The 21,073-nt window shown below is 36.9% G+C and overlaps 1 pseudogene; it reads right to left on the bottom strand.

Annotated features, from left to right (window-relative positions):
• Positions 1–2,545: 2,545 nt before the first annotated feature.
• Positions 2,546–10,980, bottom strand: LOC117905787 (annotated as a pseudogene).
• Between the last annotated feature and the right edge of the window lie 10,093 nt (positions 10,981–21,073).

Raw genomic sequence — 21,073 nt, 5'->3', positions numbered from 1 at the left:
AGAACGCACCTATCTTTATTTATTTATTTTTTTTCAAAGGTCTAATTGTAGGAATGCAATGCTAAAGGTATCTCCAAGTATACAGTCCATGTAGCGGGGATTCATCGATGACTCCCAACCATAAGGCATAGGGCACCAAGTTTATAGGACTAATTCAGCCACTAACTCCTCAGACTTCACCCCGGACTCCACAATTTAGGATCCAATACCTTAGCACCTACAATCGAGCTCATACTCCACCTATTCACCCATGTAGCGAGCATTGAGGTTGGTGGCTCCCAACCATAATGGCTTAGGGCACTAGGTTTTAAAGACCTTTGGGCCATATACCCCTCGAACCTTGCTCAGGTTTCAAGGAAAGCATAACTCAACCTTTTTATTCAATCAACTTTTTTTTTTTGAATTGGGCGCATTGGCCTCTTCTTAAGGTGTCTCAACTCAATTTAAAAATGATTCAACTTGCTAAGACAATTAGGTCCAAGTCTTAGGGTTAGATTAGTCTTTCATCTTATATCAAGGGTCTAGAGTGCGCAGTGTGTGTCAAGACTCAATTAGAAAAAAAACTTAGGAAGATGAAAACTTCAAAGTCAAATCAAACTCAATCAACATAACAAGTTTTCTAAGATCAAGCAAATGAGCTGATATTCCAAATCAACTTCTTTCAAGTTAGGTATGCTTATTTATCAATCATAAGTGCTATGTTCTTTTCAAAAACAAAATTACCAAAAAAAAATCTAGCTAATAAACAAGCAAAAGAAAAAAATCTAGCAACAAATTCTAAATCAACAAGAAACCAAAAGTCCTTCATTTCCTATCCTTCCCCCAACCAAACTAAACATTGTCCTCAATGTTTACCAAAAAAAATGTAAAGCAAGGAAGAGAAAAGTACTTGCAAAGCATTGTTTTCCAGCTTCTATAACTGTGACAAAACAATATAGAACTATAAGTGTGCTAGGAAATGAGGAAAAATAAAAAAATAAACACTAAAAAAAAATGAAGTCAAGGAGAAAAGTGAGGGCACTCCCTATCCTCAAGCATGAGATGGATGGGAGGGGATGATCTCTGAAGGTGTCAAAATGGTGGTGGGCACTGTGGACTCCCTTGTTGTAGAATTTGTCTCTTGTGTAGGTGGGATGGACAGAGGAGGAGCATCATGAACACTAGCTGGCTTCTTAGAAGAAGAATTCCATTGCTGGACAGCCATGGTAAGTTCATCAACTCTTTGGACAAGTTGTCGTTGAGTGAGCTGGATGTTTGCTTGATTTTCTTGAATCATATCCAAGCGAGCTAAGAGTTGATTGAATGCTTCAGCTGATATATGGACATAGCCATCAAAAGCTGATGGGCCTATGTTTGGGGTAGAGGAAAGACTAGCCAAAATATGTGCAGCTATATTCGGATTTTGGGGAGTAGAAGTAGCTCCTGGTGTGGTGGCAGCTGGTGGTCTTGGGGGTGTATCTTCTCCATCACCAAAATCTTCAAGGATCAAATTCGGAGGAGGCACATAATGATGTTCATTATCAGTAGTCAATGAGGCACTTGTGAGAGTGGACTCGGTTTTGGTCACACTACCTTGCCATCTGGAAACAGTATTAACTTCCCTACAATGATGCTTCTTTTCTTTATCAGGTTCAGTAGGGAAGCCATAGTACTCCAATATGGTGCCCAACATGCGCGGGAAGAATAATGGATATTTCTTGGCTCTTTGCAATTGCTTTAGATGTACCTTATCTTCAAAGTAGAACAAGGCAACCATGAATAAATCAGCAGGTGTCCACCATTGTCCACTAATAATTCTGAATAATGCCTCTAGGATTTGTTCTTGCCTTTGCATTGCATGTTGGCAATGATAGACATTGGAGCGTAGGACATGATCCAAAAACCAAAATTTGGAGTCTATTTCTCTCCTCAACACTGCATGTGTGTTGATGGATTGATTTTGAGAGACAATCCGAACCATCTCAGTAGCCTCAATTTGAGTAATAGGTTGAAACTCAGCTGGATTTGGAGGTGTGAAAGGAATATCCAAAGCTCTTGCTACCATTTCAGAATTCAGCATACCTTGTCTCCCATCAATTTCGAAATAAATCACTGAAGGTGGGTAGACTCCTCTGCTGGTCATGGTGCGGTAAAATTCCCGAATTATGCGAGGATAGAAGAATGGTCTAGGCACCATGAATGGCTCCAAAAAATATCGACAAAAAAGCTCCGTGGAGAATTTAGTAAGAGGGGATGCAGCAAAAGCCTTGAAATCATAGTAACATTCTTCATGAAATTTTCTACCTGAGCAGTCCTCCCTTGCACCAGTGGCTAATTTCTTCTTCGGTGCTTTCGTGAATTGGAACTGAGGTGGTCGGCTTGGTGGAGGTGCAGATTTTGTAACCAGAGTAGGAGCAAGGGCTTTAGCAACAGTGGACTAAACTATAGCATGTTGCTCTGAAGGAGTAGTAGGGGATGCCGGAAAATTTGAAAGAGTTCAAGCTCTGACGCTTTGTGTTCTCTTCACTGGTAATTTTCCAAGAGTAACAACCATCTTTGATTTTCCTTAATCCATTGAAGATCTTGCGACATTCCTCTGGTTCGGATGTCCAGAAATGGGAGGTTCAGAGAGGGAAAATCCCCGAGGTGATTCGGGATCAATGTCTTCGCCATTTCCGTCATTCATATCCACAAATTCTTTCTCAATGTCTAATGATTTTCGTTTTTGGTTTCCTATCTATAACAAAGAAGGACAAAAATTACAACGAACAATTTGATGAATTAATTGGGAAATGGAATAATAGATATCAATTTGTCCGAAGTTCGCAAAAAAATTACGGCAATCTCCCAAGATGATTCAAACTATTCAACTCAGATTTGTCTTGCAATTTTAGAGAGAGATTGAGTGAGATTCAAATACCTGAAATGCTTGAAATGTCGGGAGTGTTCAAGTAAATCTCCGAAAATCAAGAACTGAAAGTAATCAGATTCCTGATGTTTGATCGTGGTTTAGGGCAAGGAAGATATGTGAAAGAGAGAGTGGGTGAAATGGAAAAAAGACCGATGGTATTCCTCCTCAGTTTTGCATGACTAACGAAGACGAAGAGTTTTCGCATGAGGCTCACTTTTAGTTAACGGTGCGAAATAAAACAGGGCTTATATTGGGGACAATTTTGTCTTTTTTTTTTTTTTTTTTTTTTTTTTTTAGAGAAAATTTTGGCACAAACATGCGAAATCTTCGCATAAGTGTGCGAAGTGGTCCAGAGGGTTCATTTTGCTGTATGCTTAAGCTGGATTTCGCTTAGTCATGCGAAATGGTCCAGAAGGTTAAAAAATTTTGCACTACCTTTATTAGTTTCGCACAGTCATGCGAGAATTTCGCATGATCATGCGAACTAGGACAGAGACTCGTTTTGCACATTTCCAAAGCTACGAAGACTCCCTTATTTTGGCATGAACATGCACACTGGTGTTGGGCTATTAAAACTCCTTCTTCCTTTGCCTCATGCATTCCATCCATCCGAAAATCCTTCAAAACACAACTGATATGATTAAAAAGGGATCATTCATAATGACTAATATATATATATATATATATATATATATAACAACATACAAACAAAACAAAACAAAACAAAAAAATCAAAGAAAAAGAATTACAAGATCATTGGGCTAGTTAGTCGTTTAGAAGACTAAGCCCACCAAACCTGGAATGCTCAATTTATGGAAGGGTCAAGAAGGTACATCTCCTCCTTCTCTTGCACCATAGGTTCCATATATGGTTTAAGCCGATGTCCATTAACTTTGAAGATACATCCATTCTTTGGATTAGTAATTTCGACTACTCTATTCGAATACGCTTTATGAACCAAGTATGGGCCATTCCATCGAGATTTGAGTTTTCCCATAAAGATGTGCAATTTTGAATCATATAGGAGCACCTTTTGTCCCTCTTGAAACTCTTTCCTAAGGACGATTTGATCATGCCATCTCTTGAGTTTGTCCTTAGAAATTTTTGAATTCATGTAGGCTTCGTTCCTCATTTCCTCTAACTCATTCAAATCTAGAAATCTCTTCAACCCAGCTCTTTGCATATAAAAATTCAATTTCTTTATGGCCCACCATGCTTTATACTCTATTTCCACTGGTAGATGACATGCCTCACCAAAAACCAACCTATACGGTGACATTCCAAGAATTGTTTTGCAGACAGTTCAATAAGCCCAAAGTGCATCATGAAGTCTTATTGCCCAATCCTTGCGGTTTGCATTCACCACTTTCATCAGGATGTTCTTGATTTCATGGTTAGCTAACTCCACTTGTCCGCTTGTTTGTGGATGGTAAGGTGTGGCTACTTTGTGTTTCACTCCATATCTAGCAAGAAGGTTATTGAATATCTTGTTGCAAAAGTGAGTACCTCCATCACTAATAATGGCCTTTGGCACCCCAAACCTTGTGAATATATTTTCCTTGAGAAACTTAACAACCACTTTGTGATCATTATGCTTACAAGCTATTGCTTCCACCCATTTTGACACATAGTCAACTCCTACCAAGATATAGGAGTATCCAAAAGAGAGTGGAAACGGTCCCATGAAATCAATCCCCCATATATCAAATAATTCCACTACCAATATGGGATTAAGTGGCATTGATTCGTGCCCAGTTGGGTATTTTAATAAAAAATATTTATAAATCCTATGACCTTATACTGGCGTAGCAAAGCTACTATAGTATAGTAGCTCTAGGGTCGAACTCTGGGATGGGTTTTCACTCTACCAGTGATAGACTCAAGATTAGAAATTGAATCTGATGATTTCCTTTGTCAAAAACTTAAAGTTTAAAAGAAAATAAAATTTGTTTTGAAAGTGGTGTTTGGAACTAAACTAACATAGAACTAGGTAAAAATGGAAGAAAGAAAGTCTCCCGGAGCTAAAGGTTGCTAGGATCAAGTTCAGAATGCAAAGTGGGAAATTCCGAATTTTTCTCCTCATATTAGGGACAACAACATAAAGGATGGTTGTTTCCCGAACCGGTATAGGTTTAACAATGAAGATTTAATCCATAAAAAGTCAATAGAAATAGTAGTCAAGTTCCATTAATGGCTTTAGACACTATGGGTCTTCACCTTGAGCCACTTTCCAATGGCTCGTACATGATAACTAATGGTCTGATGTGGATCTAGCAATAAGTATCCACAGAGACCTAAAGCTTATCATGTATTGGCCATTCAAAGTGATTCTAAGGGATTTAAAGCAAAACTTTAGATTTAAAAGCCATTTATGAACTCCAACTACCTGTATTTAATGCATGAGAGTTTTCCACTTTTGCATTTGGACTTTTCACCTAGCTTCCTTCACTCCAAGAAACCAAAGGTTTAGCCTCTCATCCTTTGGGAAAACATCCTCAGAGGTTGTTTGGCTTCCAAGAAAAAGAAAATAGAAGAGAGAAAAGGAAAGCAAAGAGAACTCTATATTTTTCCTGAGAGGAAAATTTCACTAAGTGTAAAATATACATAAGTTGTTTCGAGAGATGATTTCCACCCCTCTTATAGTCTTTACAAAGCAAAGCCTGTGATTGGCTAATTACAAGGATAAGAAAGGAATTTACATCAAAAAATACAAAAGAAAAGATCTCATGTGGAGTCGGCAGAACAGAGGAGATTTCGCACCAAAGTCGCATGAACAATACAAGGTGCGAAATTCGCACTTGCAAGGGCTGGTGCGAAATTCGCACTTGCATGGGCTGGTGCGAAATTCGCACTTGCTTGGGCTGGTGCGAAATTCGCACTTGCTTGGACTGGTGCGAAATTCGCACTTTTGAGCTCCTTATACGAATGGCAATATACCATTATAGGTACTTGATTTGTCTGCAATTCCGAGCCGGTTCCGAATATGGGATTCTTGAAAGGTGATTTTGCACGATGAACAAAATAGAGCCTCCCAAAGTGATAGTGCACGGCTACAAAAACTGTTTCATTCCTCTGTTTTTCCTCTTTGCTTCTCTCCTTTACTTGGCTTGTCTTAATGATCCAAAAAGCTGTCAAAACACTAAAACTAGCCACAAATATGATTAAAAGTCATTGCTAGGTCCTTAACATGCCAATTGGAATAAAAATGGAGAACTACTACACAAAAGTGCTTAAAACATAATGAATTAAAGGCGCAAAATAGCACTTTTTTGGTAGTAATCAGGCATCATGTGTCTCTTTGTCAATTTCCCAAGCCTTTGACACTTGTCACAAGACTTACAAACTTCATGTGCATTTTTAAATACAGTAGGCCAATAAAAACCTGATTGGAGAACCTTCAAAGCTGTCTTTTGAGTGGAGAAATGGCCTCCACAAGCATAAGCATGGCATTGCATAAGAATTCCTTGTTGTTCTTCTTCCAGTACACACTTCCTAATGAGTTGATCAACACAATACTTGTACAAAAATGGTTCCTCCCAATAGTATGCAAGCACCTTGGATAAGAAAAATCTTCTCTCTTGAATAGTCCATTCCTTAGGTAGTTCTCTAGTGACTAGATAATTTGCAATATGAGCATACCATGGATTGGTGTCTACTTTCAAAAGAGCATCATCAGGAAATTCTTCATTGATGGGGGGGCTTTCCGAAATGTGTTCCATAGAAATTTGGGATAGATGGTCAGCTACCACATTCTCTACACCTTTCTTATCCTTTATTTCAAGATTGAATTCTTGAAGAAGTAGAATCCAATGAATTAGCCTTGCTTTAGAGTCTTTCTTGTTGACTAAATATTTCAAAGCTGAATGGTCGGTGAAGATCACTATAGGAGCTCCAACAAGATATGCTCTAAACTTGTCTAATGCAAAGACAACCGCAAGCAACTCTTTTTTAGTGGTGGTGTAGTTCTTTTGTGCCTCATTAAGAGTTTTACTTGCATAGTAGATAACATAAGGTTTCCCCTCATCTCTTTGCCCTAGAATTGCTCCCATTGCTTGATCACTTGCATCACACATAACTTCAAAAGGCAGGTCCCAATTTGGTCTTCTCATAATAGGTGCAGTAGTCAATAGTCTCTTCAACTCTTCAAAGCAATGTTGACAATTTTGATCCCATTTGAATTTGGCATCCTTAGCAAGTAAGGCACACATAGGTCTTGCTAGCTTAGAGAAATCCTTGATGAAACGTCTATAAAAACCTGCATGACCAAGGAATTGTCTAACTTCTTTAACATTTGTTGGTGGTGGTAGATTCACAATTATCTCAATCTTTGCTTTATCCTCCACTTCGATCTCTTTCCTTGAGATAACATGACCTAAGACAATGCCTTTTTCTACCATAAAATGGCATTTCTCCCAATTTAGCACTAAATTTTTCTCAATGCACCTTTGAAGTATTGTTTCCAAATTTGAGAGACAATCTTCAAAATCCTCACCATAGATGGTAAGGTCGTCCATGAAAACTTCCATGATTCTCTCTACCATGTCACTAAAGATACTTAGCATGTATCTTTGAAAAGTTGCGGGAGCATTGCATAAACCAAATGGCATTCTCCTATATGCATAGGTACCAAAAGGGCAAGTGAATGTTGTCTTCTCTTGATCTTCCAAGGCAATCTCAATCTGAAAATAACCAGAGTAACCATCAAGAAAACAATAATAAGGATGTCCCGAAACCCTCTCCAATACTTGGTCCATGAATGGAAGAGGAAAATGATCCTTTCTTGTGACAGCGTTCAACTTTTGATAGTCAATACACACCCTCCATCCCGTGGTCAATCTTGTGGGAATAGATTCTCCCTTTTCATTTTGTACCACGGTCACTCCCGACTTTTTAGGTACAACTTGAGTAGGACTCACCCAAGTGCTATCCGAAATAGAGTAGATAATTCCAGCTTGTAACAACTTAAGTACCTCATTTCGAACAACTTCTTGCATGTGAGGATTCAATCGCCTTTGAGGTTGACGAATTGGCTTAGCATTTTCCTCCAAATAAATGTGGTGAGTGCATACCAAAGGACTTATCCCCTTAAGATCAGAAATGGACCAACCAATAGCTTCTTTGCATTTTCTGAGAACTTCCAACAAGCTAGTTTCTTGTTGGTATGATAATTTTGAAGAGATCACTACCGGAAACTTATCTTCCTCAAGGTATGCATATTTTAAATCAGTTGGCAAGAGCTTGAGATTGAGCTTAGGTGATTCTTCCTTCTTTTCTTCTTCATCATTGGTTAGAGATAAAGGCTTTTCTTTTGCTTTCCATTGCATAGGATGATTAATGGAGGTAATTTCATTAGCTTCCTCAATTTTTTCTTCTTGTTCAATTTCTTCAAATTCTTCATAAGCCTTCTCCATCTCTTCCTCTCTTATTCCTTCCACATGTTCTTCTATAAGAGTATCAATCAAGCAAGCCTTTTCTTGTTCATCCTCATCTTGATTTGGATGTCTCTTGCATAGATGAAAAATATTCAGCTCAAGAGTCATATTCCCAAAAGTGAGCTGCATTACCCCATTCCGACAATTTATTAAAGCATTTGCTGTGGCGAAGAAAGTTCTTCCAAGAATGATTGGAACATGATTAGGTTCTCTTGCTATTGGCTCCGTATCAAGGACAATAAAATCAACCGGATAGTAAAACTTATCCACTTGAACCAATACGTCTTCAATCATTCCTCTTGGAATTTTAATTGACCTATCAGCCAAAGATAATGTGATAGAAGTAGGCTTGAGTTCCCCTAGCCTCAATTGTTTGTACACCGAATAGGGAAGAAGATTTACACTTGCACCAAAGTCAAGAAGAGCTTTCTCTACATATGTATCTCCAATATTCACCGAAATGGTAGGACACCCTGGATCGTTATATTTGATTGGAGTCTTACATTGGATGATTGCACTAACTTGTTCAGTTAAGAAGGCTTTCTTGTTGATGTTCAAACCCCTCTTCATTGTACATAAATCTTTAAGGAACTTAGCATAGGGAGGAACTTGCTTGATCATGTCTAGGAGTGGTATGTTAACTTTGACTTGCTTGAGAACTTTAAAAATCTCAGTTGCATTATTTACCACATTCCTTGATTGAAGAGCTTTTGGAAAATGTGGAGATAAGAGTTTATCTTTCTTCTTAACCTCTTCATTGACAATCTCATCTTGCTTTGGTTTATCATCTTCATTCACCTCTTTCTCTTTTTCTTGTTCTTTCACATTTTTTTCTTGTTCCCCTCCTTTATTCTCTTTAGGTTTTGGCATAGGTTGATCAACTTGTTTGCCACTTCCTAAGGTAATGATTGCCTTCACTTCATCTACCGTAGCCGAATTTTCATTTTTTTCTCCGATTTCATGAACTCCCCTTGGATTTTGTTGGGGCTGTGAAGGGAATTTTCCTTTTTCTTGCACCGTATGCATACTTGTGAGTTTGGAAATAGCAAGCTGCATATTATCAAATTTTTGTGTGAGATTGGTTTGCAAGCTATCAAATTTCTGATTGAAAGATGTCTCCACATGATCCATCCTTTGATTTAATTGAGTATTGATACTCTTTTGATCTCCAATGAAATCACCCATCACTTTACTCAAATTCACTATAGCTTGTTCTACCGGTGAAGCTTGAGGTTGAGAAGTTTGCATGTTAGAAGAAAATTGTCCTTGTCCACTCTTCCAAGATAGATTTGGATGATTCCTCCACCCCGGATTATAAGTGTTTGAAAATGGAGAACTGTTGAAGTGTTTAACAAATCCAACAACATTAGCTTGATCCATAAACATTTCTGTAACAGCTGGTATGGTGGGGCATTCGCTCACTAGATGTTCACCGGATTGACATATGGAGCATTGAGCAATTTGCATTGGAACATCATTAACCACTTTGATTTCATTAGCTCATCTTGCTTCAAGTTCTTCCAATCTCCTTGATAGAGTTGCCATTTTTACTTGCACATCTACATCCTCATTCAAAGTGTACATTTCTCCTTTAGCATTGTTTTGGGGCTTGACTTTGCTGGAGTCTTTTCCATGAGGTTCATCCCATGATCTAGATATTTTAACCACATAGTTTAGAAAATCCAAAGCTTCATCAGGACTTTTGCTCATAAAGTCTCCTCCACACATGGTTTCTAGCAATTGTTTCATAGCCGGTGACATACCTTCATAAAAGTAGCTTACCAACATCCAAGTGTCAAAACCATGATGAGGACAAGCATTGACAACCTCCATATATCTCTCCCAACAAGCATAAATTTTTTCATTCTCCATGGCCACAAAATTGGAAATTTGTCTATTCAGTCCACTAGTACGATGAGCTAGAAAAAACTTCTTCAAAAATTCAGTTTGTAGTTCAGGCCATGAGCGGATACTTCGCGGTCTCAAAGAATTCAACCACACTTTTGCCTTGTCCTTGAGAGTGAAAGGAAACAATTTAAGTCTCATAAGATCAATTGATGCAGCCCCTTCTTGAAAAATATGACATAATTCTTCAAAATCCTTTATGTGAGTGTAAGGATTCTCATTCTCCATTCCATGTAATTGAGGAAGAAGTGGCACCAAATAAGGACGGATGATCATTTACTCACTAGGAGGAACAATGCATGATGGTGCACTCATTCACGGTGGATGCATATGATCCCTCATAGATCGATACAAATGGAAATTTTCTTCATTTGCACCATGTTGACTTAGTTGATCTTCACCTTGAGATTCCATTGTATTTGTAGTAGTTCCAATATTCAGCACTTGAGTAGATGAATTAGTTCTTTCCAACCTTCCCTTAGAATTTCGTTCCCAATGGAGCATACAAGGGTTCACCTACACAGCAAACAAAGGAAAACCAAAACACAAAAAAAAAAAAAAAAAAAAAAAAAAACAAACAAACAAACAAAAGAGAAAAAGAAAAAGAAAAATGAAATCTGGAAGAAAAATAAGTTGAAAGTGGAGAATTGGTAAAGAGAACTTCACCAATCTTGTGATGTGGATCACAAGGGTTAATCCTCACCAAAGAAAATGCCTCAATCACCTTGGCAACATCCCCGGCAACGGCGCCATTTTTGATCGCTCGGATTTTGTCGTTTATTGGATCAAAACAAAATTTATAACCTAATTCACTATTCTATAGCAATTTGTACCCGATCAAAAAGTGGTTTTAGTACAAACTACTGTAGTAGAGTGGTATTTAGGTATCGTCCACAAGGATGGATTATTCTCGGTAATTAGGGCTTGAATGAGATGATAAGAAATGATTGTGATCAAGGGAAATTGACTTGAAATTGCATGATAAAATTCCAAAATAACAATGTATTCAAATTGAGAGGAAAATGAAGTGTAAAAGAGAAGAAAATTAATAAGAGGTGAGATTCTCGGAGTTAGGATTTTCTAGAAAGCAATTTCCATGGTGAATAGGTGTTGAGATCTAATTTTCATCAAGTTAGATTGAAAACCTAAATTTTCATCTAAACTGATTTTTGATTTAGCTTTAGGTCTAGATCTAATTTCTCTTCAAATTAGGTAATCTAATCCAAGAGATCAATTTGAATCATATATTCAATTCATCTTAAATTATCTTCCGATGATTCACACAATGCAACTATTCAATCTCATTAAATCTAGCATTAAGAATTTAATGAATCTACCTAGCTTGCATTGTAGTAATCATCCAAGACAATTTGAAGAGAAAAATCCCCAAATTTCAATTAATCAATTAATTGGATCAAATTACCTTTGCAATTCAAGCTTAATTCTCTCATTCACCATAGATCTTGCCTCTAGATTCTCCCTCCTTCGAGAAAAACGAGATTTAGCCACTCATGCTTGGAGATTTGATCTCACAAGACATGTTTGGCTACCGAGAAAATGAGAGAAAATGAAGGAAAGTAGAGAATTGTATAGAGAAAAGAAATCTGAAAAGTTCTCTAATTAGAAAATGTATCAAAAAATTCCTAAATGAATCAATCACGTTTCTATTTATAGGCCAAGGTTAAGTGGACACTTGGCATCATCTAAGAGGTCTGCCGGAGGCTTTTTCAATCAAGGAATCTGGAGAAAATGCATTTTCGCATGAGCCCCTAGCAATCTCGCATGATGATGCGAAGTGGAAAGTCCATCAGCTTCATTTTCGTTCTTCTGGAGCGTTTCGCATGACTGTGCGAAAATTTGGCATGGTCATGCGAAATTGCTTTTCACTTTTCCCTTAGTATGCTGCAGCCAACATCCCTTCCGTTTCATTTCGCATGACTATGCGAAAATTTCGCATGGTCATGCGAAATCGAAAAACATGCTATTCCGACTCCTCTTTGCAATTTCTCTCATTTCTTCATGTTTAATCCATCTCCACCACCTTCAATTAAGCTCCAAAGCTTGGTCCAAGTGCATTTCCTCTTCCTCTTCATCCACATTATGTACCCTCCTCCATTCCATTTTCCATTTGTCACTCCATGCTTCAAAAATCACCTTAAAATATCTCTAAAACTCAACAAAGAACCATTAGTATCTCTTGCAACGGTTGCAATGTATTACTTGGGCATATTAGGCATAATTACTACTCAAAATGTGTGAAACTCATGAAAGTTAGTATCTAAAATGTGTGGTTTTTTAGTAGTAATCAATAGGTATGAGAGTTGAGTAACCTTTCACTAAGGTCTTTGAATCAGTTCCTTCTCTATTATTCCATCATGGGTGATATGATTTACCTTTGTTGTACTGATATGCGCTTCTCATCATTCCTTTTTTACTTTCTCACTACCTTCATTTGATTTCCCATTACTTCTTCCCCATTATTTATTCATCTTTTTCGTCCCATTCCAACACCCATATACCCTCCCGATTCGACACCTTTCTTCACATCATTTACATGACTTGCTATCTCATCCTTTCTCATTTCACCATCGACATTCTCATTGATTTCTCTTAAGTTCACATGCTCATGAGATTTTCCTATGTGTTGTACACTATACACAAGGGTATGGGTTTGATAATTGGTATTTGAGCCTAGTTTTCTTTCGTTTCTTTGCCTTCTCACCCTGGCCTACGTTACGTCCTGTGTCTTAAGTCCACCTTGAGGCCATGAGATCAGATGTTATCTTTGACAATCTTCACTTGGACAGACTTTTGTAGATTGGTTGAAGTATAGTCATTACTATGTTTTCTCTTATGGGAGATACTTTTGGAAGCATTTGGTTTCTCTTTTTTGCTTGGCATATTGATGTTTGATGGATTTTTGAGTTTGGAGACAGTTCTTTGATGGTATCGGATTCATCATTTTGTCATGCATTAGATATCTAGAGTGAAGCATATTTTCCCTTTTGTCTAAGGTTCCTAATTATTGTTGAATAGTATGGCTATCCCCATTCATGGTTATAAAGATGTTTGATGGATTCTGATAGTTTCTTCATTGTACTTCAGATATCCATACTGGGGCATATTCTTCTCTCTTGGATGAGATTGTGCATAGATGGATGATCATTGTTGGTTGTTTACCTCATGAAATTGTACTTCAGATATCCATATTGGAGCATATTCCCCTCTCATTGATGAGATTGTGCATAGATGGATGATCATTGTTGGTTGTTTACCTCATGACATTGTACTTCTGATATCCATGCTGGGGCATATTCTTCTTCCCTTGACGAGACTTTGTTTGTGCAGTAGTATGAGGATGGATGATAGGTGTTGGATATTTACCTCATGACTTTGACATCAAATCTTATACTGGGGCATATTTCCCCATTTTCTTTGAGTATCCGTGAGATTAGGACAGCGACCAGCTTGGTTTTAGATTGAGTACTAGTATGGGGCTTCTGACGATTGACTGCATTAGGACCGCCCTACATGGGTTTGTTGAGATAGAGATGGATCACATCATGTTTCACCCAAGGAGCATAGGTGGATCCTTTAACCAGATGCTCATGATATAGATTGCTTTCATCATTGATTACCTTGCAGATTGGGTTATCTAGATGAGCAGTATTTTTGTGCACTTTGAGATTTGCTTTGAGATGAGTCATGATATACACACTTCGAGATTTAACTTTTGAGATTCGTCGATAGAGCAGATCTTGAGACATAGAGAGTTCTTTCGGTTCAGAGTTTTAAGAGGTTTTTCATGATGCATCAGTTTTTGACCCATTGATTTCAGCGGATGATTGATTTACTGGTTGTTTCAACAGTATGAGCACCCTGGATACTAAGGCATATTTTCCTCCCTAAGTTTAGTAGTTCGACCATTAGCATTTCGAGTATACGACTTTGAGCCTATTTATTTCCTATCTACTTTTGAGCTGGTTTTCTTTATCTGTTCCTTTTAAGCCTTGAGTCTCCTAGCCCTGAGCTATCCTTCCCTTCTAGACCTTGAGTCTATAGCCTTGAGTTATTCGCTCTTTCTAAGCTCTGAGCCTGATAACCCTGAGCTATCCTTCTTCCCTTAGGCCTTGAGCTTCGTAGCTCTGAGCTATCATTTCCTTAAAACCCAGAGTCTTTCCAACCTCGAGCTTAGGTTTCATTATTTGGTCGCCCATGAGTGGTTTGACGTGGAGTTTGCGTATCACATTCTCCATCTAGCCGATCAGTCATAGAGCCTAGAGCTCATAGCCCTAAGATGTTCACATAGCCTTGAGTGATTCATTGTAACCCTGAGCTACTCATTATATCATGACGCAGAGTCATTTCTTTTCCATTTAGAGCCCTGAGCTCACGACATAGAGTCATTTTCCTCATTTATGACCTAGAGTCATTTCTTTTCCATTTAAAGCCCTGAGCTCACGACCTAGAGTCGTTTTCCTCATTTATGACCTAGAGTCATTTATTTTCCATTTAGAGCCCCGAGTTCACGACCTAGAGTCGTTTTTCTCATTTATGACCCAGAGTCATTTCTTTTCCATTTAGAGCCCTAAGCTCACGACCTAGAGTCGTTTTTCTCATATATGACCTAGAGTCATTTCTTTTCCATTTAGAGCCCTGAGCTCACGACTTAGAGTCGTTTTTCTCATTTATGACCCAGATTTATTTCTTTATCATTTAGAGCCTTGAGCTCATGACCCAAAGTCGTTTTTTTCTTATTTATGACCTAGAGTCATTTTCTTTTTCCATTTAGAGCCCTGAGCTCACGACCCAGAGTCGTTTATCTTATTTATGACCTAGAGTCATTCTTTCCATTTAAAGCCCTAAGCTCACGACCCAGAATCGTTTTTCTCATTTATGGCCCAAAGTTATTCTTTCCATTTAGAGCCCTTAGCTCATGACCTAAAGTCGTTTTTCTTATTTATAACACAGAGTCATTCTTAGCATTTAGAGCCCTAAGCTCACGACCTAGAGTCGTTCTTCTTATTCATGACCCAGAGTCAGTTTTTTTCCATTTAGAGCCCAGAGCTCACAACCTAGAGTCATTTTTTTTTTCTCATTTATGACCCAGAGTCTTTCTTTCCATGTAGAGCCTTGAGCTCACAACACAGAGCCAATCATTTCATCTATGACCCAAAGTCATTCTTTCCATGTAGAGCCTTGAGTTCAAGACACAGAGTTGGTCATTTCATCTATGACCCAGAGTCATTCTTTCCACATAGCCTTGAGCTCACGACATAGAGTTGTTCCATTTTTGTAATTGTGACCTCATGTTCCAAGTTTACTCTCATCATGTGTTAGGACAAAATCTTTGGTTCTTTTCTTTTAGTTCTTTGGTATAGTTCACTTCGTTTCACTCATTATTTGTATTTTTTACTCACATTCCTTACACTCGCGATTTTTACCGAAGAGGGGCATATTTGTAGACCCCACATTTTGTACTCCAAGCACATGTCCTATTAGGTATTTGTTTGGTATTTTACAACAACTCCCTGGTGGCCCATTACTACTCGTGTAGCCTATCTTTTCTAAGCCACCTTGGGGACTTTGGTTGAGGGATTTATATAACCCCATTGTGACTTTTGGTAGCCTTAATTTAGAGTTAGGTTTTTTCCTTCCTTTTTAGGATAGCTTTTAGGAACACATTAGGTTAGACACATTTAGGTTTACCCAGGCCTACTTAGGTTCACCTTGCCTCACATATATTCACCTAGACACCTTCCAGCTTGCTCACATTCACCTTAGGTCACTTAGGCACTTTTTCATAATAAGTCACTTGGACACTTCTTTTAGCATAGTTCACTTAGGCATGTTCTTGATTTTGGTTACTTCTTTTTTCGAGATAAGATGAGTACTGGTTTGACTATATATTGCATGAAATGATTTTTATTTTTATTTTTGAGGGTTTGAGTTTGACATTTAAATTATTATAATCTATTGCATTAATTTAATTTCTTGATTTTTTCTAATTGCATACATCTAATATTTATTTTTATACCCTTATCAATTTATTTGTTTATTTACTCACTTATTTATTCATTCTTTAATTCCATGAATTGACATCTTGGATTTTGTGGCTATGTGATTTGATTTTCTATTTGATTTTATTCTATTTCCAATTACATGATTTCTTATTTCAACTTTATTTTTAATTTTGCATGAGAATTGGAGCCATCAAGGAGAGAAGATCACGACCAAATTGGGAACCTTATGAAGAGAATATCATCAGTGGACAATCATCTGACCATGATAGGAGCATCACGTATCTTCTATAGAATTCCCGTCACCTTCACCAGATGTCCCAAAAAGCGTCATTACATGCCCACAGAAAACATGGTGATCACCACACATTCTAGATGATTCACACGTGAAGAAGCAAGGGATAGCATGCATATCACACCACAGAGTAACAACTGGGATGATATCTCACGAAAAGAAACAAGGGAGGAGTAACAATTGGACATTTCTCCTAGGGATTTGGGGACTTCAAGATTCCGTTACAGAAAGTGCATCAAGCATGGCAGGAAGATAGGTATTTTCCGGAGAGATACGACTTTTCCAGCAGTGAACATCACCTCCACAGGGGTGCCATTAGTTGGAGGAGACAAGCTTTCCTTATAGCAGTCTTCTGAATATCTACACCAATGTACCACATCTCCATAGAAAAATGATAAACTCATTGAAGCCACCACTACCGTTGCTATCACATCCGGAGGTGCCTTTTTGGATTTTTTTTCCCTTTTTGCTGGCATTGTTTGTACGTTTCCAAACAGGTTGTGCTGTGACGAGGTGTATGACATCGAAGCTCGACAATGAGGACGCTGTGCAGCTGTGCAAGGAGTGGCGCCGCCTCATGAAGAAGGCCATTTACACCCACCACTATTTCACTGTCGCTCACACTGACTATTGCCATTCACTTCGCATCACTGGATGTGCTCTCCCCGAGTTCGCCGTTAGAGAACCCTTATCCGTTTCAGACCAAAATTGTCGTTTACCTCATGAACCTATGCTTCTTCTTAGATTCTCTTAGATGACGATCAAAATCCAAGTTCACTGCACTCTACTCCTCTTCCAATCTGATCCAAGAAGCGAAGAACAAAGGATCGCGATCCAATCTCTACTCTCCCAAACCACAAAACCCTTCGACCCTTTTAGTTTCTTCCCTAACGATTCAGCGAAGCCCTGTGAATTGGTGGTGAACCATGTGGACTCAATGCCGACTCGATCTGAATTTGAGAAGAAATAGTGGGTTAAGCCTCAAGGTGCCTTGCCATTATCGATCTTTGGGGAGGAGGAGGAGAATGAAGAGAAGGAATTTGATTCCTCCGAGCTCGTGCAGACTTTCAATCACAAACGAGTCTATTTTGCAAAGCATAAATTGAAGGTGGATCCGATTGTTGGGATTAATGATATTCTTTCAAATTTGTACAGTCAGAATCAGCAGATCAAAGGTGAAAATGGGTCGCCTGTAGTCTCTTATGGGCAGAATTTGAACTTAAATTCGGATTCAAATGTGTCGCATGCGAATTTCATTGATGGGGATTATGGTTTTGATGATGATGATGGATGAGAATTCAAGGGTGTTGTCTCCAAAAATTCTAAGATACAAGTGGGTTTAGGATTATTAGGACTAGAAGTTGAGACAACAACAAAGCAAGAAATGTAGAAAAATTCTAATGGAGACAAATACACATCTGGATTTCGCAATGGTTTGGATGGTTCTAGAGATTTCTTTACTACACCAAATGGGCTTTGGTAGGAAAATTCTGAGAGAGCCAAACACATTGAAGGTAGAGGTGCCGAAATCCTCCATTCCTCAATCATCTATGCTCTGGTTGGATGCCCTCTTTCATGTGTTGTGGTATAGGCCTCTCTATCGTGCAATGAGGATAAATAGTGCTCTGAACTTTGTCATTGACAGGCATCCTCTCAGCAATTGATTTGTTCTCTGACCGTGTATTAGTAGGGAATTTGATCACTTACCAAACAAGACTCGGGTTGCATCCTTAGGAAATCTCCAAGTTAGTCACGCATATATGCACTTCCCATATCCATGTGCATTCAAAGAGCAAGCAGAATATTCCATAGGAGTGGGCTGCCATATAAATAAAAAGAAAAAGAACAGGAAAATGGATTTTTTTTTTCAAATGAGAGCATGCACAGATTTTGGAGAGCAGTAGAGGACTCCGAGAGGATGCGCAAAATTCTTAGAGAACAGTAGAGGACTTCGGACAGGGATTGGGTTGCCACTTTAATGCATCAAGAGAGGATTTTTTTTTTCTTTCACATCACATGTTAGTTTTCAATAGAGCATTTTTTTTTAGTTTAGGTTTTTAGTTCATTGGTTAATATAATTCTTTGTGATAAAATTTTTCGATCTCAATTTGCACAATTTTTATTTATCTCTTAGATTAGATGTTTTTTTTTTTTTTTTTTTTTTTAATTTTGGTTCAATAGTTTAAATAATCATAAAGCTTATGTTTTTAGTTCCATGCTAGTTTATTTTTTAATCTATCTGTTAGTTTAAACGTGTTTGTGGTTTTAATTCATTAGTTTAATTAATTCTTCATGATAAAGTTTATATATATATATATATATATATTCTAATCCTAAATTAGTTTAGTTTTAATCCATCTTTTAGTTTAAGTGTGTCGGTGATTTTAATTCATTAGTTTAAATAATCATGTCTAATAAAGTTTGTGTTTTTAATTCCAATTAGTTTAGTTTTAATTTATTGTTTAGTTTAGGTTCATTGTTGATTGTAATTTATTAGTTTAATTAATCTTATTAGATAAAGTTTAATTTCAATTTAGTTTAGTTTTAATTTATTCTATAACTTGAATGAGTTTGTGATTTTAATTCAATTGTTTGATTAGACCTCTTAGATAAATTTCATCTTTTTAATTCAGATTTAGTTTAGTTTCAATTTACTTATTTATTTATTTGTTTTAGTTTAGATGTGTTTAAAATTTTAATTTGATAGTTTGATCGATCTTATTAGATAAAGTTGATGTTTTTAATTCTAATTAAATTTAGTATTAATTTGTTTTTTTGTTTAGTTTGAATGAGTTTGTGTTTTAGATTTCGTTAATTTTGATTTTAATCCATTTATATTCAATTTTGTAGTTGATTATAGTTTTAGTTAATTAATTTAGTTAATCACATGTTATTATTTTCATGTTTTAAGTATGGTAATTTTAATTTTGATCCATCTATATTTAGTTTGAGTGTTTTTAGAGTTTTGGTTAATCAATTTAGTCAATCGCATGTTATTATTTTCATGTTTTAAGTATGGTAATTTTGGCTTTGATTCATTAATATTTAGTATGAGTTTTTTTTGGAATTTTAGCTAATCGATCTAGTTAATTACATGTTACTATTTTCATATTTTCAAGTTTGCTAAACTTTGGTTTTTGATTTATCATATTTTGTTAGAGTGTTAATTTACTTTAATTGATCCCATGTTATTATCTCCAAATGTTAAGTTTGTTGGTTTTAATCCTTGATTGTTTTTTATCTTAATTCATGCACTTCTTGAAATCTGGATGTCAGTTTTGGTTAATATTTTTGTTAGTTTGTTTAATTTGGAAGTCATTAGTTTGATGTCTTAGTGATTGTTGGTGAAATCCCTCTTTTTTGTAAGGCCACTGGAAACCCATGAAGGTTGGCCTTACCCTCAACACTTTAGTCGACTTGGTTGTCTAAAATTTTATTTTGTGATTTTGTTTTCCTTTGGGTTGCCTATGTTTGATCTTTGAGTATTGTCGTTTGCGAATAATGTCTTTCCTTTTGAAAACGAACCTTTTCCCAAAATGTTCCTCATTAAAATCTAATTTAAAAAATTCATTTAGAGTCTTTGGAATCAAAATCTCATTTTCTTAAAATAATATGCAACCATTTTTTTATCGGCTCGCATCTTTCTCAGTTTTCAATGAAAATTTTTGTTTGAGTAAGACACGAATCCAAGCTAGTGAGCCTAAATAAATGGGATAATTCTAAGCTAAATTCATATATATCAATTGGGGAATTGGTGAAACCCCTACATAAGAAAATATTTTCAAAGCTTATTTTTGCTACCACCTTTGCTACTTGTTGTAATCATATTTATATCCATTTTTTAGGAATTGTACACAAGATATGTGTGATAATTGATTATTTTGTATACTTTGATAATTTTTGCTATGCTAATTGGATAACAAGCATGCTAGGATTTCTTTATTTTATTATTCATTATCCAACCCCTCATGTCTTACAGAAGCATGTTACAAGTTATCTATGCTATTCAGGTACGCCCTTTATCACCCACTTTCTAAATTCTGTGAATTTGCTTGTCATTGTGAACTATGTATATGTTTGATAGTGCTTGGGTGTCTTGAAATTTGTTTCATTGTTCGATTATTTATGATAAAGCACATGCTGGGTGATATACTATTTAAACTAACCATTGATGTCTTGTGATAGCACTGAAGAAGCAGTCTAGGTACGCACGCTAAATCTTCTTTATGAGTGTGATTGGTTTTCTTGTTAGTCGTGCTATTTTTTTAAAAAAAATCACCTAGCCTACCTAGGTATCTATAATTAACCAATTAATTACCCCAATTCCCTCAACTTAGTCAATAGAAACCTTTGTAAGGCTTAGAGGGGTGCTACCTCTTAGAGGTACCTTCCCAATAAGTAACCTAATCCTCAGACCTAGACTCGAGTTTTTGAAACACACGCTTTTCCAAAAACTGTGGAGTCACTTTTTTTAGGGTTTCATTTCTTGTTTTATTTTCCCTTTTAAAATAAAATAAAATAAGTGGCGTCT

This window comes from Vitis riparia, chromosome 18 (assembly GCF_004353265.1).
Source record: "Vitis riparia cultivar Riparia Gloire de Montpellier isolate 1030 chromosome 18, EGFV_Vit.rip_1.0, whole genome shotgun sequence".
Taxonomy (NCBI): Eukaryota; Viridiplantae; Streptophyta; class Magnoliopsida; order Vitales; family Vitaceae; genus Vitis; species Vitis riparia.
Note: the sequence above shows the minus strand (reverse complement) of the source record. Positions and strands in the feature narration are given on the sequence as shown.